Source organism: Medicago sativa, chromosome 6 (assembly GCF_051527215.1).
Source record: "Medicago sativa cultivar Bolivia chromosome 6, Bolivia_mono, whole genome shotgun sequence".
NCBI lineage: Eukaryota > Viridiplantae > Streptophyta > Magnoliopsida > Fabales > Fabaceae > Medicago > Medicago sativa.
This window is the reverse complement of record NC_140754.1, coordinates 77312621-77340534: the sequence shown is the minus strand read 5'-3', so window position 1 is coordinate 77340534 and position 27914 is coordinate 77312621. Positions and strand designations below refer to the sequence as shown.

At 40.3% G+C, this 27914-nt stretch overlaps 2 pseudogenes; one reads left to right on the top strand and one right to left on the bottom strand.

The window, feature by feature from the left end:
• Positions 1–373: 373 nt before the first annotated feature.
• LOC146916979 (uncharacterized) lies at positions 374–5043 on the bottom strand (annotated as a pseudogene).
• A 778-nt stretch (positions 5044–5821) lies between these two features.
• LOC146916978 (uncharacterized) lies at positions 5822–25320 on the top strand (annotated as a pseudogene).
• Positions 25321–27914: the final 2594 nt, after the last annotated feature.

The following is a 27914-nucleotide window of genomic DNA, read 5'->3' as shown; positions in this document are numbered from 1 at the left end:
ATTAGCCGGCTCTTAACAGTTTTCTTGACATGGTGTGGCCCGAAGCGTGGGTTCCAAAAGTACCATCATGTACATCATGCATCAATTTCTCAGCTTCTTGTTTGTCAACGCATCTCAACAAGACCATGTCATAGTTCCTCTTGTATAGGATTTCTCCGTCCAGAAGGAATTTGCTAGCCCATCGTCTCAAAGTCTTTTTATCCCTGTTGGAAGCACCAGGTGGATATTCATGATTCTGCAAGAATTGTTTGATGTTGTAATACCAAGGCTTTTTATCATTCACATCTTCATCAGCCCGATCTAGTACATTTTCAATAGTAAACACATGAGCGGGTCTATCAAGACGCTGCACTTTGATCACGGGCACAACATTCTAGTGATTAACACGAAACATGGAAGACAAAGTAGCAAGAGCATCAACCATTTGATTTTCATCCCGAGGGATATGGTGCAGCTCAACCTTGGTAAAGTATGTCAACAGACGTCTGGCATAGTCACGGTAAGGGATCAGCTTCTCATGATGAATCTCCCATTCACCCTTTATTTGATTAATGACAAGTGCAGAATCTCCATAGATGTCAAAGTGTTTAATTCTCAGGTCAATGGCTTCTTCAATGCCCAAGTTGCATGCTTCATATTCAGCTATGTTGTTTGTGCATTCAAAAGTTATTCGAGCAGTGAAAGGAATGTGGTGCCCCTGCGGAGTTACAATGATGGCTCCAATTCCTTTACCATAAGCATTAACAGCACCATCAAACACCAATCCCCATTTGCTATTGGGGTCCGGCCCTTCATTGATCAGTCGTTCTTCATAGTCTTTTGCTTTCAGATACATAATCTCTTCATCAGGGAAATCAAACTTAATTGGCTGGTAATCATCAAGAGGTTGACAAGCAAGATGCTCAGCAAGGACACTTCGTTTGATTGCTTTATGAGCTTTTTACACAATATCATATTCAGACAACAACATTTGCCAACGTGCGATCTTTCCAGTGACAGCAGGCTTTTCAAAGATATACTTGATTGGATCCATTTGGGATATCAACCAAGTTGTATGATTTACCATATAATGACGCAGGCATTTGGCAGCCCAAGCTAAAGCACAACAAGTCTTTTCAAGCATTGTATACCGAGTCTCACAGTCGGTGAACTTCTTGCTTAGATAGTAGATAGCATGCTCTTTCTTACCAGTCTCATCTTGTTGACCGAGAACACAACCCACTGAATCATCTAACACTGACAGATACATAATCAAAGGCCTTCCTTCCACTGGCGGGACAAGGATAGGTGGCTCTAACAGGTATTCTTTAATGCTATCAAAAGCTTCCTGGCATTCATCGTTCCATACAACCGGCTGATTCTTTCTGAGCAATTTGAAAATTGGTCCGCAGGTAGTAGTCATGTGAGATATAAATCTTGAAATATAATTCAGACGTCCGAGGAAACCTCTGACTTGCTTTTCAGTTTGAGGGGCCGGCATCTCTCTGATGGCTCGGACTTTGTCAGGATCAACTTCAATGCCTCTTTGGCTGACAATGAAGCCTAGCAACTTTCCAGATCTTACACCAAATGTGCACTTATTGGGGTTCAACCGCAGCTTGTACTTTCTTAATCTTTCAAACGTCTTTTTCAAATACACAACATGCTGCTCTTCATCACTTGACTTCACAATCATGTCATCAACGTATACTTCAATCTCTTTGTGAATCATATCATGAAACAGAGTGGTCATACCCCTTTGATAGGTAGCACCAGCATTTATCAAGCCAAACGGCATCACTTTATAAAAAAACGTTCCCCACGGAGTGATGAAGGACGTCTTTTCTCTATCTTCAGGAGACATTCGTATCTGATTATAGCCAGAGAATCCATCCATAAAAGAGAACACTTTAGACTGAGCAGTACTGTCAACAAGCACATCAATATGAGGTAATGGGAAGTTATCCTTTGGACTGGCTTTATTCAAATCTCTATAATCAACACACATTTGAACTTTCCCATCTTTCTTTGGTACTGGTACAATGTTGGCAATCCACTCAGGATATTCAGCTGTCATGAGGAAACCTGCGTCAATTTGCTTTTGCACTTCAGCCTTGATCTTAAGGGCCATGTCTGGACGAGACCTTCTCAATTTCTGTTTGACAGGAGGACATTCAGGTCTTGTCGGTATCCGATGTTCCACAATCTTGGGATCTAGACCCGGCATATCTTCATAGGACCATGCAAAGACATCTGGATAATCATGGAGAAGCTGAGTAATCTTCCTTTTCACTTCTGGCTCGAGTGCAGCACCGATTTTGATCTCTCGCTTGTTTTCTTTAGTACCTAGGTTGATAAGCTCAATCTCTTCCTGGTGAGGCTGAATGGCTCTTCTTTCTTGTTCAAGAAGTCAAGTGATCTCATACGGTATCTCTTCATCATCTTCCTCATCTTCAGCTTCATATACAGGGAATTCAAAATTTGGAGGAACCATAGGGTCACTGTGTTCAACGGGTTTATTGTGGTTCAATCTGCATAATATGATTGGGATGATTTTAGAAAATTGTTTTTCATGCAGATTTTTGAAATTAATAAGAAAATACAAATGTTTTGGTTTTTTCTGGCATTACCATTATTTCCAAGAAAAAGGCACTAAAAAGTAAAAAATAAAGAGTCGTGAGAAAGACGACAACTTTTATTGATAACGGCAATGTCGAAACAAACATGCCCTTACAATGATATCACTTTTGCCTTGGGCAGAGCGAAAGGATTGTTATTTTGAAAACAAAGAAAATATGAGCAACACGACACATTACATGGAAGCATGCATGACTAAAGGAACATCAATGGCCTCCCAATTTCTCACAGTGCCTCTTGGTACAACAAATGTAGGCACATAACTACTTTCAGCAACATCTTCAGCAATAGCATTGATAAACCCAGCACTGTAGAGGGTTCCTGTTGAAACGCTTGAGGTCGGGGAGAATCCAAGGCCCTCTTTACGCTTGTTCTCCAAAATCTGTATCACTTTGCCCCAGCCGGCAGCCTGCCCTTCTTGAACAGCCTTCTGGGCGTCTTTCAGTGAAGCCATGCTAGCACTAGACCTCCGGGGTTCTGCACCCTCAACAGTCAGGCCTTGAAATGACGTCCCTTCAGCGGACCCTGCTTCAACACAAGAGAAAGATGACACTTGGCTAACTAGATATGCTTCTTCACCATGCACAGTGACAAGCTTACCATTCTTCACAAACTTGAGTTTCTGATGCAAAGTAGAAGTTACTGCCCCAGCGTCGTGAATCCACGGTCTTCCGAGGAGACAACTGTAAGAGGCATTGATGTCCATGACCTGGAAAGTGATCTGAAATGTCTCAGGACCAATGGTAATTGGCAAGTCTACTTCCCCAAGAACATCTTTGCGAGATCCGTCGAAAGCCTTAACCAAATAGCTACTTCCCTCAGAGAATATCCATGATGGCTCAATTGTCTCAGTGTAGACTCAGGCATTACATTTAAGGATGATCCAGTGTCCACCAACACATTGGATATCATGTCAGACTTGCAGTGTACTGAGATATGTAGAGCCAAGTTGTGGTGTTTCCCTGCCTCGGGGAGTTCATCGTCACCAAACCCCAAGTTGTTACAAGCAGTAATGTTATCCACTATTCCATCAAACTGATCCACAGAGACTTCATGATCAACATAGGCCTGTTTCAGTACTTTCATCAACACTTTCCTGTGAGCTTCTGAGCTCAAGAGCAGAGACAAGATGGATATCTTTGATGGAGTTTGCAGCAGCTGGTCAACAATTTTATAATCGCTCTTTTTAATAAGCCTCAGAATTTCGTCCAGATTAGACTCTTCAATAGATTGGCCTGATGGGCCGGGGCTTTTGTCAATAGGAGGAGCAACTGGTGGAGTTATTGTGGCAATAGGTGTAACCACCTTCTTTTGGAACAAAGGTGGACGGACTTTTCCGCTTCTCAGAGTCGTAATTTCACCTGCAACATTATCAACTGTAGCTGGGGATACCAGAGGCACTTCCACTCCATTCTCAATCATGGTTGCATTGTACTTGTAAGGGATTGCTTTTGTAGAGGCGTAAGATACTGGACCAGGTAACCTGATCACTAAGGGTTCAACATTCCTTGTCTGGGATACACCTTCAATCGGAGAATCATGAAACACTGGCACAATCACACATACATCACTGACAATCAAGTGTTTGTCATCCATCAGGCTTTGTATATCATCTTGTACCACACAACAACCCATAGGATTTTGAAGACATTCTGAACAAGAAGCGTGGTCGTGATTGAACAAAGAAGCTCGGCAAAGTTTGACATGTAATGGTACCATGGGAGTAATAACATTGCAGACATCCAACATGGGATCCTCTTGAGGAACGGGGGTTCTTTCGAAAGCCTCGATCATGTTAACAGCAGCATAGTTTGGAAGTGGATTGTCAAGAACATGAGGAACACTATTTTCAAAAGTCAATCGTCCTTTTTCTATCAGGTCCTTTACAATATATTTCAGAGCAGAGCAACCTTCAACATCGTGGCCTTGAGCGCCCTGATGGAATTCACATGTAAGATCCTGTCGGAACCTAGGAGGCAAAGGATTAGGCGGAGGCTTGCCTGGTCTAGTGACACAATGTCCCTTAGCAAGTAAAGTTGGGAGCAACTCAGCATATCGCATTGGTATTGGTGGAAAATAAGTCTTGGGCCGAGGACCCTGTTGTTGCTGCTGTTGTTGAGCAGGAAACTGGGGTTGTACTTGCTGAGCAATGGCATTAACGGGCATTGGTGGTTGACCCGGTGGCAGAGGATATTGCTGATAGGATGGCGGGAAGAAAGGATGTTGAGAGTACTGCATGTATTGGTAAGGCAAAGGTAATTGAGTAGCATTAACAGGTGTAGACTGATTACCAGACACCATCCTCACTTCGGATTCTTTCCTCTTATGGTGGCCATTACCGTACTTCTTTGGTGCACTGGCTGAAGATTCGCCCTTTTCAAGAACAATGATACCCTCTCGAACAACCTCTTCTAGACGAGTTCCCATGGTAACCATGTCAGAGAAATTGTTTGGAGCAGAGACTATCATTCTTTCCTTATATTCCTTCTTCAGAGTTTTCAGGAATGTCTGTGTTAATTCTTCCTCATCGAGTCGAGGAGAAACACGGGCAGCTGCCCCTCTCCATCTCTGGGCATACTCTCGGAATGTTTCATCTGATTTCTGAGACAAGGACTTAAGAGAGTCTCTATTTGACTTCAGACGGGTATTGAACTCATAATGACTTTCAAAAGCAGCAGCAAGATCCTCGAAAGTATGGATATTGTCTTTGCTCAAACCAGTGTACCAATCTGCCGCATCTTCTGCTAGGCTGCCTTCGAAGCAGTGTATCATCAGTGCATCATTATCTGCATAATTGGCAATCTTCCGGACGTACCGAATGACATGGCTATGTGGACAAGAAGATCCATTGTATTTGTCAAAATCTGGCACCTTAAACTTCTTAGGAACCTCAAACTGGGATACCAAGCATAGATCACGAGCCTTAGCAGAAACACCATTCCCACGGCTAGCTTTGACCTCACGGAGTTCTCCAGCCAATTCCCTTAAATGTTGTTTCATAGCCTCCATTACAGGGTCTTGTCTGCGCGGAGTATCAACATTAATTACCTGTTGCACAGTGTGGTCAACAGGATCGGTAACAACAGTAGTCACTTGGGGCATAGAGGTGGATACGGGGATCTGTCCTTGACTAGCAAAACCAGAGACACCAGCGACAGTATTAGGAGAATAGAAAGCTGAGAGCCCATAAGGACGCCCATTAGGCATGACAAATCGAGCATCAGATACCACGGTGGACAGTGGGATGGAGGGAATCGCTTTAGTAGAAGCTGGGACAGATGTGGCTGGTTGTTCTTGTGCAGCCATCATAGTGGACATAGCGTCATGGGCCTTAGCCAAGTCTTCTTTCATAGCAGCCAATTCGGCACGGAGCTGAGCATTTTCTTCTTCAAAGTTAGCCATGATTCTTCTCTTTTAAAATCTTGTTTGATGAACTCTATCTGGTTGGTAAACTTTGCGAGCACGAGCCACTTTTCAGACTGCGGCGGACAAAACCAGGAGGCAATGAGCACGAGAGAAGCTTTTTGTGAACAATGAATGCATATGATGCATGAAGTGTGTAAATGCATATGCAAAAAGACTCTTTTTATGTTATCGAAGGGTTTTAGACAAATTAGAAATTTGCAAACATTACTAAACAACAATTAACATAAACGGGAAACAAACAACCAACATATATTTTTACAAGACGATTCCTTTTGAAATGCTAAGCCAAGGGATAGACTTTGAAGTTTAAAGCAACAATAACAACTGGGAATAACAACAGGAAATGGAGATCCTCAGGCATAGGAAGTGGAAGCATCATCCTCAGACTCAGACTCATAGCTGCAGTATCGTGCATAGAAATTACGGGCACCCCTAGCCCTCTTGGAGTCTCTCATAAGCAACCTATCTTTCTCTTCAATCTCTCTCTTAGCCTTAGCTAACTCTTTCTTCAGTGTCATCACCTCATGAGTCTTCTGCTCATCCTTTCCATCCAAAGTCATGATCAAGTTCTCAGCCTCATAGTATCTAGTCTTCCACTGATGCTTCTCCCGACTCTCCATAGCTAGACGCTCCTGATACATCTCCTGGGTAGGTGGGAGTAGAGGCAAAGGCATGGTAGGAATAGATGCAGACACATATCTCATGGAGGGGTAAGGCATGCCAATCTCCTCAGCTTGGTTTATCACCCACTGTGTATAGGCCTCATGAGCAACACCGGACCTTACACCCATATGCTTCACCTCTTTCTTTTGAAGTTTATACCAAGCTTCCATGAAATCTTCTCTTATTCCCGTGGGAGCATTGGAGTAGTGGAAGAAGTAGGGAGATGTGGCAAGATTGATGGGCTTTTCTTTCATCGGGAAACCAAATTGTCACAAGGCGAGCTCCGAGTTATAGTTGATTCCACCTCGGGTACCAAGAAGATGTACATTAAGAAACTTCCCACCACCAAAGATGATTTCCTTGACTCTAGAAGCGGGAGTGAGCCAAACTACTTCATTAGGAGTGAGAGCCATAATCCTCTGTGAAATGGACCAATTCTCCGGATTGTCGTGGAAAGACTCCGGAAGATGCGAGATAAACCACCTATAGAGGAGAGGCACACAACAAAGAATGTATCCGCGACCCTTACCGGATCGATCGTGAATAGCATGATATGTGTCAGCTAGCAAAGTAGGAACCGGATTCTTGGAATGGAAGATCATAATAGAATTCATGTCCACGAAGTCATCAAGATTTGGAAAGAGAATAAGCCCATAGGTGAGGAGTGCAAGAATAGCCTCAAGAGTGTCCTGACAAGTGGTCTTGAGGTTAGCTTTCTCAAGTAGATACTTCGAAGTGAACCCTCGGATACGAGCCTTAGTGACAAGATTCTTGGAGACATCAGTGGTCTTGAGATAGAGATCTTTAGCAATAACCAATGGAGTAGGAGGATTCTCAAGTCCCGTGAAGGGCACCCCCTTAGCAATAGATAGACCCATCAAGTAAGAATAAGCTTCTAGAGTAGGCACTAACTGAAAGTCGAGAAAAGTAAAGCACTGATACTCCCGATCATAGAATTGCACTAGAGTGTGCACGAGCTTCTCATCCACATTAGTCTGGAGAATAGTAAGTAAAGCCCTGTAACGATGTCGGAAACCAGTCGGATCCTCAACCTTGAGTGCCAAATCTCTCAAACTAGCCAAATCCACTTCCTTGAACTTGTAGGACTTAGTCTTGATAACAATGCATGGAAAAAGTTTATGCATGTATGCATGTATGCATGAATACATGATTATGTTCAAGTTCGGAGAAAACATGGTGGGTTGAAGTTCAAAGTCAAGGAGTCACGGGTGGACACGATGTCCGGTGACACTAGGGCTTTAGGATAATAGTAACCGGGTTCTAAAAAAGGTTCCCAAGTTGCAACCTCTCCAACGTAGATCACGGTGTCACGAGACAACACTCGCTCCATGATTATGGGTAAGAAGGTCTAACTTGAGTGTAGCATAGCGTGACGACTAAAACTCGAGACAACACTCGGTTTAGCCTCCGCACTACGTCCTAGAAAATGGCCATGGATGGGTTTGGTTATCTACGATTCATAGCGTCATAGAACAATTAGGAGTAAAGTGCCTAAACACGACAACACGCGCTGACAACATCACCCCCAAAATGCCTCAGCTATGCGGGATTGATCGCATAATCCAAAACACGAGGCAACCCCCGGAATGAATTGTCGATTATATCCCCCCTAAATCCTAAGTTCACTCAGCCCGGGTGCAGGACTTTTGATATTCTCACCCCACACGTTTGTAAGAAATTAAACATTTATTCACATAAGGAAGCAAGTAAAAGAAGCAAGTAAAAAAGAGCGCAAGCGTGGAAATAAAGACTAGGCGTAACTCTCGAATCTCCCCAGTGAAGTCGCCAGCTGTTTTATCTTGGTTTTCGGGTGTCAAACATTGATTACGTTTGAACCTTTTTAACCGGTGATATCTTATTTTTTCTTGGAAGGGAAAAAGTAAGCAAAACCCTTGAGAATCGAGGTCCGGGAGTTGTTTTCGCTACGGGAAGGTGTTAGGCACCCATAACGACTATAGTATCCTATAGGAACCGTCTTTATTTTTCTACGCGCGCGCTTTATTTTTAAGTGCTATTTGAAAATGACATTTACACCTAAGAGTTTACTAAGTGAAGAATTTGGAGGGAGAAGAATGTGTTTGAATTTTTATTTTAGTTGAATTGAAGGAATATTGTTTCCTTGCCTACGTACCCGTTTAAGGGATCAAATCCACTGTAGTTCTCTCTCAAAAATATTTTTGTTTTTATTGATTGATTTTAAGTTTGAAAATTGGATTTTTAAAGAATGAGGAAAAGAGGCCTCAAGGGCATAAGATTGGAAAATAGTGAGGTGGAATTAGTTATTTTGCAAAATGAAAGTCAAAGTATGATTAAAATTCATTAAAATTTGATTAAGAAAATAAAAGAGAATACAATGGGATTTTGGATCCCAAGGTTTATTATGAAAAAAGAATTTGAGTGATGTTGTTCATATTTTTTTGAAAAGAGGTTTTTCTAAGTGTAAAGCCTAAGCATTCATCTAAACATACAATCCTAAACATACATCTAAACATGCATATCCTAGCCATATACCTAAAGTGATGTGTGTGCATGTGTCGGTGCTTGTGTCGGTGTACATCATTAGAGTCCATTGTCCTTTACATCATTGGCCTAGATACATTCTATGGTCTTGCAAGAATTTAAATTGCATGAAAGTAAAGTACACGAATTCCTAAATGTTACATTCTAAGTCTTGGTAAAAATTTAAATGTACAAGAAATAAAGTGAAGGAGGAGATGAAGTATGGAATGCTCATGATGTATGAAATATGAAGTAGAATGGTTAGTGAATTTAAGGCACAAAATGATAGAAAGATAGACAAGGATATACTAAACAAAGAATAGTAAAAATGACAAGAATAAAAGTGTCAAAATGTAGTAAAAAATTCACCATAACCTCTCAATAAGTACATGACCTATAATTTCCTTATTATGGTAGTATTCAAAGAGTTTTATTGTAGCCATAACATGGGAATTATAGGAATATACTCAAGTCAAAAGGTATGATACATTTTTTTACACATTTGACACTTTGTTTTCACAAGACTTGCAAAACAAGAAACTAGCAAATCAATCATACAACAGTGGAGTGAACATAACAAAACAGTGGCAAACACATCTTAAAATCACATATTAAGTACCCATATCATGCATCAATGTATCATGATCAAAATCATAGCAAAGTTCCTCAAAAATTAACAAGAAAAGTAAACAAGTAACAAGAATTAATACACATATTTTTATCAAATTTTATTATGCAAAAATATTATAAAAACATCAATAAAAATATCAAGAACTCATGGAAATTTATTTGGAATTTTTGCACAAAAATTTGACATGCAGGAGGTGTAAAAAGCAAGGTCCAGTGGTGCACATAGCAGGAAATCCAAAACGAATGAAGGAGTTAAGCCCAACCCAAACCTGCATGGATCTTGGATTCTCAGGGAATTCAGGGGCCGTTGGATTGATCCAGATGGATCAACCCTAGATCCAACGGCCAGGAAACGAAAGGAAGCGACCCAAATGAACCAGACCGGTCCAAGGGCTTATATAAATGCCTAGTGACCGGTCTAATTCATTTCTCACTTCTCATTCTCTCTCTTCACTCGTTCTTCTCTCTTCTCTCTCTAAACCCTAACTTCGCCTGAAACTGGAGAGGACGGCGGAGGACGGCGGTGGAAGATAAAGATTCATCGGAATCTTCATCTTCTCCGACGAACCGATGCTAACTTTTTAAATTGAACACCCAGAAACGTTCGTCTTCCTCTCCAGTTTACAGATCCAAGGTTATTTTTAAGAAATTGTAGCTGAAACAACGTAGATCGGAACTTGAACTTTCGGTTTCTAGGGTTTCAAACTTTTTCTAATCTTCTTGAAACTAAACCCTAATCTAACCTATTTTCTATGCTGATTATGGATTTGAACTCTGATTTGGAAAATAAACGGTGAATCTTTGAGGATTTACATCTTTAGGGTTTCGTATCGAACTTTTTCAATTCTTTTCGATCTTTTTCGTACGAACAAGTTTCGAACTTGTTAATCCACGTTGTTTCACCATTTATTTTGGCCTATGAACCTTCGATGAAGATTTAAAGTAAAAATGAGAAGGTTTTTCACGTGTTTACCTGAATTTGTTTGGAGATTCGAACGAACAGATCCTGCGAAAGCTTCTGGTAAGATGAACCGAAAATAAATCGGTGTTCTTCGTTCTTTTCCTCTTCACTAGTTCAGGATTTGCTTCAGTTCTCTTCTTCTCACTTCTTCCAAACCCTTCGTGATCGTAAATTCGTCTTCGACGAAACTTTGCTCGAATTGCGAAGGTGAAGATTCAGTGATGAACACTTTTTTGAGAATCTTCTATGAATCCGAATCAATCTTGTGTAGCAATTGTTGAATTGAGTCTTTGTGGTGAAATTGATATGAATGTGTGATGAATTGTGGTGGTTAAAATTGCTTCTGATTTTGTTACGGTGGTTTCTGTGATGGTTGAGAGTTTGTTACGGTGGTTTCTGTGGTGGTTGAGAGAGAGAAAGTTTGTTAGGGCTTTTTTGATGATGTGTCGTTTCTTGAATGTGTTGGAACAAAATGTGTTTAACAATGAACCTTAAAGGGTTTTGATGATAACAAGGTATTAAAAATTGTAAATTGGACTAGCTAATATTTGTTCAAGTGTACAGGACCATAATTATAAAGTTACATCATCATTGGTTCTGAATGAGCAAATAAAGAGCTATGGAAACAACAAAAATTTGAAGCTTGGACGCTCCTGAAGGCAACTTGCTACTGAAGAGAAAAAGCGCTCCTGAAGTCAAGCTGCTCCTGAAGAAATAGCGCTCCTGAAGTAGGCTGCTCCTGAAGAATAGTGCTTCTGAAGACAAGAGGTCCAGAAGCCACATCATCAGAAGCCGCGTCATCAGAAGCTGCAGAAGTCATATCATCAGAAGCTGCATCATCAGAAGCCATTTCACCAGAAGCTGAATATCAACTGGATTTGCAAAGAATCAAGAATTGAAGAATTATCAATGCAAAAGCTGTCTATTGGATTCGAAAACACAAACAAAGGATTAGTGGAGTTTGCAACGGTCATTTCAAAGGTGTTTGAAGGCGTGTGTTTGCAATTTGGACGAAAGCGTTGACATTGTACTTTGTACGAATTGTACAACCACGTTCTCCACTACTCTGTTTTGTGTCCGCGCTACAGGACAAGAAAACAGCTCCAGAATACGGTTTCGCCTGCATAGATGTTCCTTTGGATAAGGAATGGATTTCAAATTTGTTCTTCATAGGACAACAGCCAAATCAGGCAAAAGATTATTGGTGAAAGATCAAGCTTCAACAACGACTCTTTGGTGTGCTGGCAATTTCACAACGTCTCTCTCACACCTCTATATAAAGGAGTGAAGACCTAGAGAATTGGTAATGCAAGAACGCTGAACGAAAGACTCACAAGATTTTCACAAGTACCAAACCTCTGCTGAAATTGTTCTGCATTCACTTAGAATTTCTGTGTCTCAAAGTCATATCTTAGAAATTCTTAAGTCCATTGAGTCTGTATCTGATTTGTATTGTGAGCACCTCTGATTGTATATCAAGTGTTCAACCTTAAACAATTTTCTGTGTAATTTTGTTTAGTTAGGAAGTCTCTTGCAGTTGTGCTTGAGCAGGAAGTCTCTTGATTGTGTTCTTGAGCAAAGGAAGTCTCTTGCTTGTGTGCTTGAGCATTGGAAGTCTCTTGCTTGTGTGCTTGAGCATTTGTAATCAGATATTACTCATAGTGAAATCTCCTTGGAAGTGCAAGGGGGACTGGACTACTTCCGGATTGTGGAAGGAACCAGTATAATTGCTTTGTGTCGTTCTTCTTCTCTCTCTCTCTGTTTTATTCCGCTGCATTTAGATTCTGATTATCACTTCAGAAGCTGTCTCGCTTAGCTTCTGATCAGTGTGTTCAGTTTTTAGGAGAAACGAAGAATTTTTCTAAAACACAATTCAACCCCCCTTCTTGTGTTTTTCTCACCTTCAATTGGTATCTAGAGCCTTGGTCTGTTGTGTATCACTTAACCGTGCAACAGTCAAAGATCTGAGAAAAACATGACTACTCCTCCTCCTGATGGTGATACTAGCTATAAAAATGTCTCACATGATTATAGTGATAGTAAGAAAACCAGTGTTGGAAAAGTTCCAAAGTTCAATGGAGATGCTGAAGAGTTCTCTTGGTGGAAGACCAATTTTTACAGTTACATCATGAGCCTAGATGAAGAATTGTGGGATATTCTGGAAGACGGCGTTGGTGGTTTAGTCCTTGATGAAGAAGGAGCTGCTGTGGATAGAAAGAAACATACTCCAGAACTGAGGAAACTCTACAAGAAGCATCATATTATCAGAGGAGCTCTTGTCACGGCCATACCCAAAGCAGAATACATGAAGATGAGTGACAAATCCACTGCTAAAGCTATGTTTGCTTCTCTCTGTTCAAATTATGAAGGGAGCAAGAAGGTCAAAAAAGCAAAGGCTCTCCTGCTTGTACATCAGTATGAGTTATTCAAGATGAAGGATGATGAAACTATTGAGGAGATGTACTCAAGGTTTCAAACTTTAGTTTCTGGGCTACAGATTCTAAAGAAGAGCTATGTTGCTTCTGATCATGTAAGCAAGATACTCAGAAGCTTACCTGCTAGATGGAGACCAAAGGTGACTGCCATTGAGGAAGCTAAAGATTTAAACACTTTAAGTGTCGAAGATCTTGTTAGTTCTCTCAAAGTTCATGAGTTAAGTCTTAATGAACATGAGTCTACTAAGAAGAGTAAATCAATAGCTCTTCCATCCAAAGGCACGTCATTAAAAGCTCTCAAAGTGGTTGAATCTGAAGAGGAAGAACAGTCAAGTTCAGATTCTGAACCAGATGCTGCTGAAATGGCCATGCTCTCAAACATACTTCAATATCTGGCCAAGAAGAACAGAAAGTTTCTCTCCAGAAGGGGTAACTCCAGAAGCTCAAAGAAAGAAGATCAGAAGGGATGCTTCAACTGTAAGAAGCCTGGACACTTCATTGCTGAATGCCCTGATCTTCAAAGAGAAAAGTCAAAGGACAAGTCAAAGAGGTCTACATTCAAACCAAGCAAACTCAAGAAGCAGATTAAGCAGAGTTTAATGGCAACCTGGGATGATTTGGGTAGTGAATCTGGATCTGATAAAGAGGAAGCTGATGAAGATGCAAAGGTAGCTGTTGGGTTGGCAGCAACAGCAACTTCAGAAGCTGGATCAGATTCAGACTCAGAAGATGAAAACGAGGTATATTAAAAAATTCCCAGAGATGAACTTGTTGAGTCACTTAAAGAACTTCTTACACATTTTGAAGTAAGAACCAATGAGTTGAAGGATTTAAAAGAAAAATATGCTGATTTGGTACAACAGCAAAAATCAACTCTATTGGATCTGAAAGCTTCTGAACAAGGACTTAGGGGCTTTGATTTCATGTGTAAAACATATGAAGATCAGCTCAGGTTCTTATGTCAGAAGCTACAAGAAAAGTGTAATGAAAAACCTTTAAGTAATCATGAAATTGCTCTTGAAGATTTCATTATATCTGGCATTGACAGAAGCAGAGTAGCTTCTATGATTTATAGCATTTACAAGAACAATGGCAGAGGAATTGGTTTTCCAGAAGTGAAACTTGATAAAACCAATCTAAAGTCTTGTTGTGAATGCATCAAGGAAGGTCTGAAAACATTCTTTGTACCAGAAGGGGCTGAATTGGAAACTGTTGTTCAATCAGAACCTGAAGCTTCTAGTTCTAAGGCTAAGATTACTTCAAAGCCAAAGAACTCTAAGTCAAAGGCTATGATCAAATCTGATTCCAAGACTTCAAAGGTTAGGATCCTGAAAAGATCAGAACCTATTCCTCAGAGTCTGGTGAAACCAAAATCTGGGGTTCTGAAGTCTAAGTTTCAGAAGAAGACAGTTACTGCTTCTGAAGTACCAAAACCTAAGGTGATGGTTAATCAGAAGCAACCCAACTCACAGCACAAGGTACAAGAAGTGAAGAGTAAAGCCTTAAGTACTAACCTTCCAGGACCCATAGAACAATGGGTACCTAAATCTAAAAATGTCAATGATGCAGGTATGTCTAAGAGCAGTGCCAAAGCAAAGATCATGGTACCTAGACAGCGGTTGCTCAAGACACATGACAGGAGACAAGTCCATGTTCCTCAGCCTAACAATGAAAGAGGGAGGAAATGTGAAATTTGGAGGCAACCAGTCAGGCAAGATCATAGGTACAGGAACTATTGGTAATTCCTCTACCTCAATTAATAATGTATGGTTGGTAGATGGTCTTGAACATAACCTTTTGAGCATTAGTCAATTTTGTGATAATGGTTATGATGTGCTTTTTGAAAAACCCAACTGTACAGTAATCAACAAGGAAGACAAATCCATTGTGTTCAAGGGAAAGAGAGTTGACAATGTCTATAAAATCAATTTTTCTGAACTGGCTGATCAGAAGGTGATTTGCCTACTATCAGTGAATGATAAGAAATGGATGTGGCACAGAAGGTTGGGACATGCTAACTGGAGGTTAATCTCTAAGCTTAGTAAGTTACAACTTGTGAAAGGGCTACCAGACATTGACTATCATTCAGATGCACTCTGTGGTGCATGTCAGAGAGGGAAAATTGTGAAATCATCTTTTAAAACCAAAGACATTGTTTCAACCTCAAGACCTTTAGAATTACTCCATATTGATTTATTTGGACCAGTGAGTACTGCATCCTTATATGGAAGTAGATATGGATTAGTCATTGTTGATGATTACAGCAGATGGACTTGGGTGAAATTCATAAAGAGTAAAGATGTTGCGTGTGATGTATTCAGTAGCTTCTGCACTCAAATTCAATCTGAAAAAGAATCAAAAATTTTGAAAATCAGAAGTGATCATGGTGGAGAATTTGAAAATGAGCCATTTGAAGCTTTTTGTGAAAAACATGGAATTTTCCATGAATTCTCTTCTCCTAGAACACCACAACAAAATGGGGTTGTAGAGAGAAAGAATAGAACTTTACAAGAAATGGCCAGAACCATGATTCATGAAAACAATTTACCAAAACATTTTTGGGCAGAAGCAGTGAATACAGCATGCTATGTTCAAAACAGGATCTATATTAGACCTATTTTGGAGAAAACAGCATATGAACTCTTTAAAGGAAGAAAACCCAATATCTCTTACTTTCATCAATTTGGATGTACATGTTACATTCTGAACAACAAGCTCTACCTAAAGAAATTTGATGCCAAGGCCCAAAGAGGAATCTTTTTGGGTTACTCTGAAAGGTCAAAGGCATACAGAGTGTATAATTCAGAAACACTCTGTGTTGAAGAATCTATGCACGTTAAATTTGATGACAAGGAGCTTGAAGATAAAACTTCAAAGCAAGGTGAAAGTTCTGCAGAGATACAGGTTCCTGAAGCTACTCCAGAACCTGATCAGATAGCTGAGTCTGAAGATAGTCCAGAAGCTGAACCCACATCAGAAGCGCAAGATGAAGCTGCTTCTGATGAAGCACAAGATGACTCACATCAAGAAGATCCTCCCAGAAACACATTCAAACACAAATCTTCACATCCTGAAGAGCTAATCATTGGAAACAAAGATAGTCCAAGAAGAACAAGATCACATTTCAGACAAGAAGAGTCAATGATTGGACTAATCTCAATGATTGAACCTACAACAGTTGATGAAGCACTTTCAGATGATGGATGGATCCTAGCTATGCAAGAAGAGTTGAATCAATTTCAAAGAAATGATGTGTGGGATCTGGTACCCAAACCTCAGCACAAGAACATTATTGGAACAAAATGGGTATTCAGAAACAAGCTGAATGAGCAAGGTGAAGTAACAAGAAACAAAGCCAGACTTGTTGCACAAGGGTATAGTCAACAAGAAGGCATTGATTACACTGAAACGTTTGCTCCAGTTGCAAGATTGGAAGCAATCAGGTTACTTCTTTCCTATGCAGTTAATCATGGCATAATATTATATCAGATGGATGTCAAGAGTGCATTTCTCAATGGTGTCATAGAAGAAGAAGTGTATGTTAAGCAACCTCCTGGATTTGAGGATATTAAATATCCTGACCATGTTTTTAAATTGAAGAAATCACTATATGGCTTGAAACAAGCTCCCAGAGCTTGGTATGATAGACTAAGTAATTTCTTAATCAAAAATAACTTTAAGAGAGGACAGGTTGACACTACACTCTTCAGAAGGACCCTTGGGAAAGATATTCTTGTTGTGCAAATATATGTTGATGATATAATATTTGGTTCTACTAATGCATCTCTTTGCAAGGAATTTTCTGAGTTAATGCAGGATGAATTTGAAATGAGCATGATGGGAGAGCTGAAGTTCTTCCTGGGCATTCAAATCAATCAATGCAAAGATGGAGTCTATGTTCATCAATCAAAGTACACAAAGGAGCTTCTGAAGAAGTTCAAACTTGAAGATTGTAAAGTGATGGACACTCCAATGCACCCTACGTGCACCTTAAGCAAAGAAGATGAAGGAGCTAAAGTAGATCAGAAGCTGTATAGAGGTATGATTGGTTCTTTGTTATACCTCACTGCATCTAGGCCAGATATTTTATTCAGTGTATGCTTGTGTGCAAGATTCCAATCAGATCCTAGAGAATCTCATATGACTGCTGTCAAGAGAATCTTCAGGTATTTGAAAGGAACGACCAATCTTGGACTCCTTTATAGGAAATCCTTAGATTATAAGCTAATTGGATTCTGTGATGCTGATTATGCTGGTGATAGGATTGAAAGAAAGTCAACCAGTGGCAATTGTCAATTTCTGGGTGATAATCTTATATCCTGGGCTAGCAAAAGACAAACAACTATTGCTATGTCTACAGCAGAAGCAGAATACATTTCAGCTGCAAGTTGTTGTACACAACTACTTTGGATGAAACATCAGTTGGAAGATTATCAGATAACTGCTAACAGTATTCCCATTTATTGTGATAATACTGCTGCTATTTGTTTGTCTAAAAATCCAATTTTGCATTCAAGAGCGAAGCACATTGAAATCAAACACCATTTTATCAGAGATTATGTTCAAAAAGGAATTTTAGATATACAATTCATTGATACTGAAAATCAATGGGCTGATATATTTACTAAGCCTTTAACTGTTGAAAGATTTGATTTTATAAAGAAAAATTTGAACATGCACTTTGTATCTGATTAAATGCTTGCTTGCTCCTGAATAGGATTTTAGGTTCTGAAGTTAGTTCAGAAGCGGTAGTCCATCAGAAGCTCTTTATTGAGGTTCTGAGGAAAACTCGCTTCTGATGATGACGTCAGCATCTGAAGTCCAGAAGCTGGATTTGTTGCTTCTGAATAGTTGAATTAGTGGAAACGTTGGAAGTTACCTTTTAAAAAGTAACTTCTGGCCCACTAACTTGGTAGTTACTCTGTGAACTTCTTACGTGGCCTGTATGTGTTGGTGTATAACTAAAAGGGCAATGATGATTTAATAGCTTTGAAAGTACTTTTCACGCGCCCCCAATTTTGTCATTAATGTTATGTTTGTTTGTCTCTTTTGAATTGCAATCGTTTTACTTCTAACACTTTGTCAATTCACACACTACTCACTCACAACAAACACATTTGCTCTCAAACCTCTTGCGAAGTAAGCGCATTCTCTCAACCTTAGAACCCTAAAATCTTCATCTTCTTCAAATCTTCGTAAATCATCAAATGGCATCATCAAGCTCAAAAGTTTCAGAATCTACATCAAACAAGCAAAGCGTATCAGAATCTGGGTCCATCTACAAAGAGAAGACTATGGATATTCCATGGGAATCCTTAATAGTTCAAGTAGAGTCACCGGTGGATTTTGCTTCACTCAAGAAGTATGAAGTAAACATGGAAGGATTGATAGAGACTCAGATGCTGTCTGAGTATTTCAAGATGCTAAATGGGCCAACATATGTGAACTTGGTCAAGGACTTTTGGTTAAAAGCTGAAGTGTACAATGAAAAGCCTGCAAAAGTCGTAAGCAAACAAGCTGGGTCAAAGAAAGGGAAAATGGTCATGGATATGAATCCTACATCATTTGATAGCTTAGAAATAAGGTCTGAAGTGATGGGCATTCCTATAACCATCACTGAGGACGTTATAGCTAAAGCTTGTAGGATGCATGCAGAGGGAAGATTCCAAGAAATAGTCAGGAAGGAAGATGTCCTGCTAAAAGGTTACTACAACTCTCTTCTGGGTGGGAAGAAAGATGCCAAGCCTTCAGAGATGGAGATTCACAACAGAATGTTGGTGAAATTCAGTAATGATTGCTTCTTTCAAAGAGCAGGAGGGTCTGACCAACCCAACAACCAACAGAAGCTAGCAATTTATTTCATGACAAATCTTGAAAAGATAAACTTCCCCAGATATGTAATGGATCATCTCTGCTGGGCCATAAACGAAAGCACTACAAGAGGAAGAAAACAAGTACCCTATGGAAGATTGCTTTCTGAAATCTTTCATCAAGGAAGGGTGCTGGAGTTCTTAAAAAGGACAAGGAGTGCTTCTGATAGATGTTTCGAAGTCTCTACTGCTGAAAGGACTATCAGTAGCAGGAGCTTATGCTCTATGAAGTTCATCAAAGAAGCCCCTAAAGATGAAAAGTGGTTAGAGATGACAACTGCTGAAACTGAGATAATCAGGGACTTTCCTCCCATCTTTAAGGAAAGTGACTCTGATTTCCTAGTTCAATCAGTAGCTGAGTATGTCCTGGAAGAAGATGCAAGCACTCAGGAGGAAGCTGTTCCTGCTAAAGTAAAGAAGGTAAAGAGTGCCACTGCATCAGAAGCAATTACTGATAAGGGCAAGCAAAAGAAGGATGTCAAAAGAAAGAGGGGGAAAGCTGAAACAGTTTATCACAAGGAAAAACTGGATGAAGCTTTGGATGAAGCTAAGGAATTTGCTGCTTTTAAGTTATCAGAGTTACAGGAGAAGAAGAGAATAAGGGCTGCTTCTATTCCTGAGAAAAGAGTGACTTCTGATATGAAGAAAGAAGATGATGAGCAAGCTGTTCAGATGCTAGCTGAGATAAAGAGGAAAGAAGCTCAGCACAATCAGGAAAGGGATCAAAGGCTCAAGGCATCAGGACTGGAGAATTGTGATAAATTTCTCAAGAAGAAGTCTGAAGAAGTCAAGGAAGTGGCTGTTAAAGCTTCAGAAGCGGTTCTGAAAGCACCTAGTGCTACCACTTCTGTAGCTGGCTCTTCAGTCAAGGTATGTCAGATTCCAGTCACCTCTACCCCCATTTCACCCCTTTCACCACAAGCAACTGAGCAAGAAGAAGACACTTCTGTCTTAGACAGTCTTGCTCTCCACTACTCAGGTGAATTACCCATAGACAAAACTTCAGAAAAGGCCTCTGAAACAACTCCAGAAGCAGCTGCTTCTGAAAATGTTGTTTCAGAAAACCCCCATCAACAAACACCTGAACCACAAAAACCCACAACACCCCCACAATCACCAATAGCCATCATTGACCCCCAACTCAACAATCAAACAACAACTTCACTACAACAACCACCAACTGAAACTGAATTTCAACCTTTACCTGAACACTCTCCAGAACCAACTCCCATGGATGTTGACATCTCTCTAGTCAATGTTCAAGACTCAACCTCCACCACACACATTGATTCTGACCAGCCTTCATCTTCAAACACACAAACACACCTTACCTTTCCAATTCCTAACCCCATTCAAGATTTAGAAATCAGTGATTCTGATCTTGAAACCCTTGATCATCCACCCACAAATATCCTGGAATCTGGATATATTAATTCTGAGCTTCTCACAATCTTGAGTCAGATGCATAATCTGGTGGATCAAAGAAGGACAATTGATCTCACAGGTGCATATGAAGACTCCTGGGCATCTCTTCAAAACCGGGCAGCTGCGGTTATTGAAGAAATCAAGGCCAAATGCATCAGAGTCAAGCAAGCTTCAGTCAGAAGGCTAATGGAGCAAGTGAATCAGAGTCTTAGAGTAAGAAGTTCTACACTGCTTCTGGCAAACCAGCCTTTCTTCTTTGAAACGGATTACTTGACCAGAGAAGCAAGGTTGTGTAAGCTTCTGAAGAAACAGATGGCACAGCAGCAGCAAGAAGCTAGAGAAAGGGAACAAGCTCTTCTTCAGAGGCAACAACAACTTGAAGAACTGTTGAAGAAGAAGATTGAAGAAATGGAAGAGATGAAGAAACAACAACAAACTAACCCTTAGTTGCACACCCTTGTGTTTTTCTTTGTTTGTTGTGTGTTTTAAAATTTCTTAGTCCTTGCTTCTGAAACCATCTTGTCTTATTTCTCTTGCTTCTGAATGCTTACTGATTCTGACTGTTTAGCTGCTTCTGACAATTGATATACATGTTCATATATTTTGCTCTGACTTATTTAGTTCACTTTCTTTTATACTCTCTCCTGTTTGAGTTTTTCTCATATCTTTTTGTCTTTTATGCTTAAATTTTTTTTTTTTTGATAATGACAAAAGGGGGAGTATATGTGACAAGTATTTAAAGGCTCTGAGCCCCATTAATGGCATTTGAAATTTTTGAAAACCTTCTATCATTTTTTTTACCTTATTGGTATAAGCTATGAACGAACGAAGGAGTATCAAAATTCAAGTAAAATTAATTGAACCATTCTTCTTATCTATAAGTTAATTCTTTCAATGATTCAATTTTGTTTTTAAGCTCTGATAATATTATTGCGCGAAAAATGAATTTAATTAACCTGGATAGAACTTAGGGGGAGCTTACAAACCTCACCTTAAAGACTATCAGACTCAGGGGGAGTTTGAGCTTACAAACCTCAGATTCTGAGCTTACAAACCTCAGAACCCCAAAGTCAACTTGTTAATTAGATTAACAACAATTGATCAATTTTAAATACTTTTGTTTGTCATCATCAAAAAGGGGGAGATTGTTGGAACAAAATGTGTTTAACAATGAACCTTAAAGGGTTTTGATGATAACATGGTATTAAAAATTGTAAATTGGACTAGCTAATATTTGTTCAAGTGTACAGGACCATAATTATAAAGTTACATCATCATTGGTTCTGAATGAGCAAATAAAGAGCTATGGAAACAACAAAAATTTGAAGCTTGGACGCTCCTGAAGGCAACTTGCTACTGAAGAGAAAAAGTGCTCCTGAAGTCAAGCTGCTCCTGAAGAAATAGCGCTCCTGAAGTAGGCTGCTCCTGAAGAATAGTGCTTCTGAAGACAAGAGGTCCAGAAGCCACATCATCAGAAGCCGCGTCATCAGAAGCTGCAGAAGTCATATCATCAGAAGCTGCATCATCAGAAGCTGCATCATCAGAAGCCATTTCACCAGAAGCTGAATATCAACTGGATTTGCAAAGAATCAAGAATTGAAGAATTATCAATGCAAAAGCTGTCTATTGGATTCGAAAACACAAACAAAGGATTAGTGGAGTTTGCAACGGTCATTTCAAAGGTGTTTGAAGGCGTGTGTTTGCAATTTGGACGAAAGCGTTGACATTGTACTTTGTACGAATTGTACAACCACGTTCTCCACTACTCTGTTTTGTGTCCGCGCTACAGGACAAGAAAACAGCTCCAGAATACGGTTTCGCCTGCATAGATGTTCCTTTGGATAAGGAATGGATTTCAAATTTGTTCTTCATAGGACAACAGCCAAATCAGGCAAAAGATTATTGGTGAAAGATCAAGCTTCAACAACGACTCTTTGGTGTGCTGGCAATTTCACAACGTCTCTCTCACACCTCTATATAAAGGAGTGAAGACCTAGAGAATTGGTAATGCAAGAACGCTGAACGAAAGACTCACAAGATTTTCACAAGTACCAAACCTCTGCTGAAATTGTTCTGCATTCACTTAGAATTTCTGTGTCTCAAAGTCATATCTTAGAAATTCTTAAGTCCATTGAGTCTGTATCTGATTTGTATTGTGAGCACCTCTGATTGTATATCAAGTGTTCAACCTTAAACAATTTTCTGTGTAATTTTGTTTAGTTAGGAAGTCTCTTGCAGTTGTGCTTGAGCAGGAAGTCTCTTGATTGTGTTCTTGAGCAAAGGAAGTCTCTTGCTTGTGTGCTTGAGCATTGGAAGTCTCTTGCTTGTGTGCTTGAGCATTTGTAATCAGATATTACTCATAGTGAAATCTCCTTGGAAGTGCAAGGGGGACTGGACTACTTCCGGATTGTGGAAGGAACCAGTATAATTGCTTTGTGTCGTTCTTCTTCTCTCTCTCTGTTTTATTCCGCTGCATTTAGATTCTGATTATCACTTCAGAAGCTGTCTCGCTTAGCTTCTGATCAGTGTGTTCAGTTTTTAGGAGAAACGAAGAATTTTTCTAAAACACAATTCAACCCCCCTTCTTGTGTTTTTCTCACCTTCAGAATGGTGATTCTTCTGTTGCATTGATGAGTTGGCCTCTATTTATAGGCCAGGCGTGACATTCTGGACCAATGAGCTTGTGACACCTGTTCTGGACTTTGTTTAATTCGAACTTGGACCAATTTAGACTTAGGGGCCTCTTTGCAATTTCTGGAAAGTTTGGGACCAACCTGCAATTTTTAGAAAAAGGACTGGAAAACGAATTTTAAAATGATAAAGGACTGGACTGCAATTGACCTAAAAGTTTGACCTAAAATTAAAAGGACCTAAAATAAAATGACACAAAGGGGCTAAAATGCAATTTTAGAATTTTTTAGGATTAAAATGAAATTAAAATAAAATTGAATTAAAATTGACAAAATGGAAAATAACGTAAAGTGAAACGATTAAAATTGACAAAACGGACTAAAATGAACCAATTACCAAAATGAGGTACTTTAAAGTAACCTCTCTCTACCGAAATTTCGTGTGAAATGACCAAAATGCCCCTGGGGACTAAAACAACTAAAAAATGACTCAGATGCAATTTTAAAATGGATTTTTAACAGGAAATTAAGCAAAAGTTTATACAAGTATATTGAAAAGACTCAGAGACAACTTTTAGGAACTAAACAGAGTTTTAACACGTGAAAAGACTAAAATGCCCCTAGGGGCTAAACTGACTCAAAATGACTTCAAATGCAATTTCTTGAAATGGATTTTGACATAGAATTGAAATAAGGACTTATTCAATCCAGTTGAAAAGACTCAAACAATTTTTCAAAGATTGAAAGAAATTTTAACATAGGAAATGACTAAAATGCCCTTTTTCATGAATTTTGCAAATAACATTGAAATAAAATGCAGAGAAAGATGTAATTGATCAGAGACAGTTCAAATGACTTGAAATGCAAGAAAAGAATGAAGGTAGTAATTTTAGGTCCAAAATTAGGGTATAACAGACTCCTGCGTCAACAACTTTGGGCCTTCGTTCAGTCTCTCCCACGGAGGGTTAAGACTGATAAACGGGGGAACCCTGTGATGAGTGCGGATGGGACCCCAGTAACAGAGCCCTGCCTCATCAATACTTATAAGTTGTTGACTTCTGAGGATTTTGAAGCCTGCCTTGGTAGTTTAATTTCTTTTTGTTTTTCGACTGCTTGCTTTCTTGCCACATTCTTGCTTTGTTTCCCCTAACTGATAAAATTTCCTTATCTTTGTGTTGCAGTAAAAATGAAAGATTTGGGGGCTCTAGTGATTGCGGCGAGTAAGAAAATCTCGGCCAAGAAGAAGCGCAAGAACGTTCAATCTCTGGACCACCTTGTAGCTGGTTCTGGCCCCGACTCAACCTCTGGTCCTGTGGTGGACTTGGAAGGTGATAAGCCTTCTGAGGAGCTGGTGCAGGATTCTGCGAAGAGGCAGAGGGTGAGAGTGTCTTCCGAGGACCCAATCACGCCGATCAAGGCTGTTCCTGTCCGCTCTGAGAAAGGAGACTTCCTCCAGCTTCCAAAGGTATTGTCTGAACCGGAGCTGTGCGGTCCCCAGTCGACCCTTTTCTTGGATGACCCCGAGCTGAAGATTATCCAGGATCTGGGCCCTGCTGGCCGGATTAAGGCAAATAACCGACGGGGTTATTGCCACTATGAAGGCCTTGGAGGTCGCTGCTGCCCTGAACAATGCTTCGCTTGAGGGTGAGGTTCGGGTCGATGCTTTGGTGCGGGAGAGGGATGCTCTGACCGCTAAGGTTTCTGCTCTTGAGGAGGATCAATGAAGCAAGAGGTCTGTCGCGGAAGAGCGTGACCGTCAACTGGTTGTCCTGAAGGAGCAACCGTCATAGGCTCATACTGCTCTTGAGCAAGCAACCGATTCCTCACGGAAGCTGGCTGAGGAGAAGGCGTCGTTGGAGGAAGCTCTGAAGAAGGCGGACCTCCCTGGAGAGGATGAGGCGGAAGACCTTGCGGTCCTACGGCGTGCCGGCCTTATGGATAGTATTGGTGAGCTGGAAGGAAGCTTGGTGGACGCCGTCTGGCTTGGCTTCGATCGGGCCGTGGCTCAGCTGAGGGTGGTGAACCTGGGTATCGAGCCGAACGTCGAAGGAATTCATCCCCTCAGTGAGGTGAAAGACGAGGTGATTACTCCGCCCCCCGACCTGGAAGAAAATGATGGGCATGTTGATGACGCCCTTGCCTGATGAGGCCTTTGTAATTAATTTTTCTTCAACAACCAAGTTTGTAATGACATTGTGCGCCCTTAGTGGTTTTTAGCACTTTTTATAATATAGTTGCATTATTCTCAATTACACTTGTCTGAAATGTATGATTTGCTTTCAAGTATAATATTTTGAATTTGATTGCTCGTCTTGTGAGGCTTTTTAATACTGTTTGAAGTATTTGTTGAGAGTGAACTATCTATCTTGTGTGTTTCACAGACTGCAATAATTCGTATGCTCTTAGTTGTTCGTTTTGTATTGTTACTCGCTTTTGAAGTGCGAGGTTTTTAAGCCGGAGTGCTTTTTGCTGTGGTGGGATGGACTACCCCCGCAATCATTATTTCGACGAAGTGATTTAATGACTGGAGAGTTTAGCATGCCCGCCTGGCTTCTTGTCACTTTGACTTGATGAAAGCAAAGTTTTGCCCTTTTCTTCCCAGGTAATTTTGTTTGGAAAGTTTTACCTTTGCGTTGTTTTGCAAGGAAGAGTTTGGGCAGGAGGTTTCCAATTGTTTACGCGGGGAATTAGTTAGAAGTATTGCACATCCAAGAGATCATTTATCTGAATGTATGTCCAAAGTTGTGTTTCGGACGTGTAACAGCGGATGAACGAATAAATCGTTCTAAGTTCAACGCACTGAGGCGTGAATCGCCCATCACGAGCTGGGGTTCTACCTAACATGCCGAGCAGTGATGTCGCAGCGGTAAGCGTACATACTGAGGAGTGAGAGAAATTCTCTCATCCTTTTTCTTTTTGGATTCGGAGTGGCAAAACTTTCCTCTTCCGTTTATTTGCTCGTTGGAGAGTGTGAAGTTCGTTGCGTAGAACTGAGTATGTACGTTAGAGTAAATTCGCGTTGTCTGTCATCTAAGTGTAATACTTTTTGAGTTTTTCTGCATTCCAAGTCCTTGGAATTGCGTTTTGATGGAGGTCTTTGAGTCCGTAAGCTCCCGTTCTGGTCTTCATTCGGATCCTGAAGGGCCCGTCCCAGTTGGCGGCTAATTTCCCTTCTTCGGTATCCTTTTGGTTTCGCCGAAGAACGAGATCGCCCACTTCGAATTCCCTTTTTCTGACTCTCTTGCTGTGGCGAGCAGCGATTTTTGCCTTTAGTGCTGCCTCCCGCAAGGTAGTGTTTATTCTGACTTCGTCGACGAATTCGAGCTCTTTGCGCAGATTGGCTGTGTTGGTCAGGAAGTCGATGTTGGCGTCAGTTCGCCAAGTGAGTTGTGTCAACTCAATTGGTATGACTGCTTCCATCTCGTAAGTGAGCTGAAAAGGTGACTTGCCAGTGGTGGAGTTGGGAGTAGTTCTATAGTCCCAGAGGACCGCGTGTAACTCTTTAGCCCACTGTGTTTTGGCCGTGTCTAGCCTTCTTCGTATCCCTCTTAGAATGACCCTGTTTACGGCCTCGGCCAGGCCGTTGGCTTGAGGGTGTTCTACGGAGGTGAAGCTTTGTTTTATGCCGATGTTCCTTAGGTAGTCCTGGAACCTTTGGTCCGTGAACTGTGTACCATTGTCGGATACGACTAGAGCTGGTACTCGAAACCTCGTTAGGATGTTTCTTTTGAAGAAACGGAGTACGTTTTTAGCTGTGATCTTAGCTGGTGGTTCGGCTTCGATCCACTTTGTTGAGTAGTCGATGGCGACCACTAGGTATTTCAGCTGTCCGGTGGCTTTAGGGAATGGTCCCAGAAGGTCGATGCCCCACCATGCAAAATGTAACACCCTATTTCCCAACGATAATTATTAAATAAATAGAATATATTTAATAGTGAGGATGTTACAAAACTCGACATTATATCACAAAATAACAATAAATTGTTTTCTTTTAAAATAAATCCACTAGAGAAGAAGAAAATTATTCACCGATCACATTAATAAATTCATACTTGTCGTTCAATAATCATAAATAGGAACATAACAAGGTTTCCAAGATTCAACTCGAAATGTAATTAAAAATTAAATCGTCATCCCCAACCCTAGTGTTACAATATCAGAGCTCATAGCGACTACATGCTTATTCACCTATTAAATTACAGAACTAAACAGAGGGCATCCCATCATCTCCACCTTCTAAAATGTCCCATAGCTACTCCTTGTCAACCTGAGTATCTGTACTCAAGGTACAGCCACCATACACAAAACAACACAACAAAATAAGGGGTGAGAAATCCTGCCATAACAAAATAATAGGGAAAAACACACATATCAAAGAAATATCAGAATAATATAATCTCCACCATATCTTCACTCTCAACAGTTATTATGTATAATCTCTTCTTTTCACAATTCACTACACACATCATTTACACACTTACAACCACCAAGCACAAAACATCATCATATATATGCGTATGGACTCTCCTATCGACCTATATGAATGTGGTACCACACCTACTCGTCATTTTGCCAGAGTTATGTTACTGGACTTTCACTGCATATTTTGCCTGAGGTATGTTACTGAACTTTCACTACATAATTTGTCAGAGGTATGTTACTGGACTTTCACTGCATAATTTGCCAGACGTATGTTACTGGACTTCACTACATAACAATGCAACACATCATGCTCTAG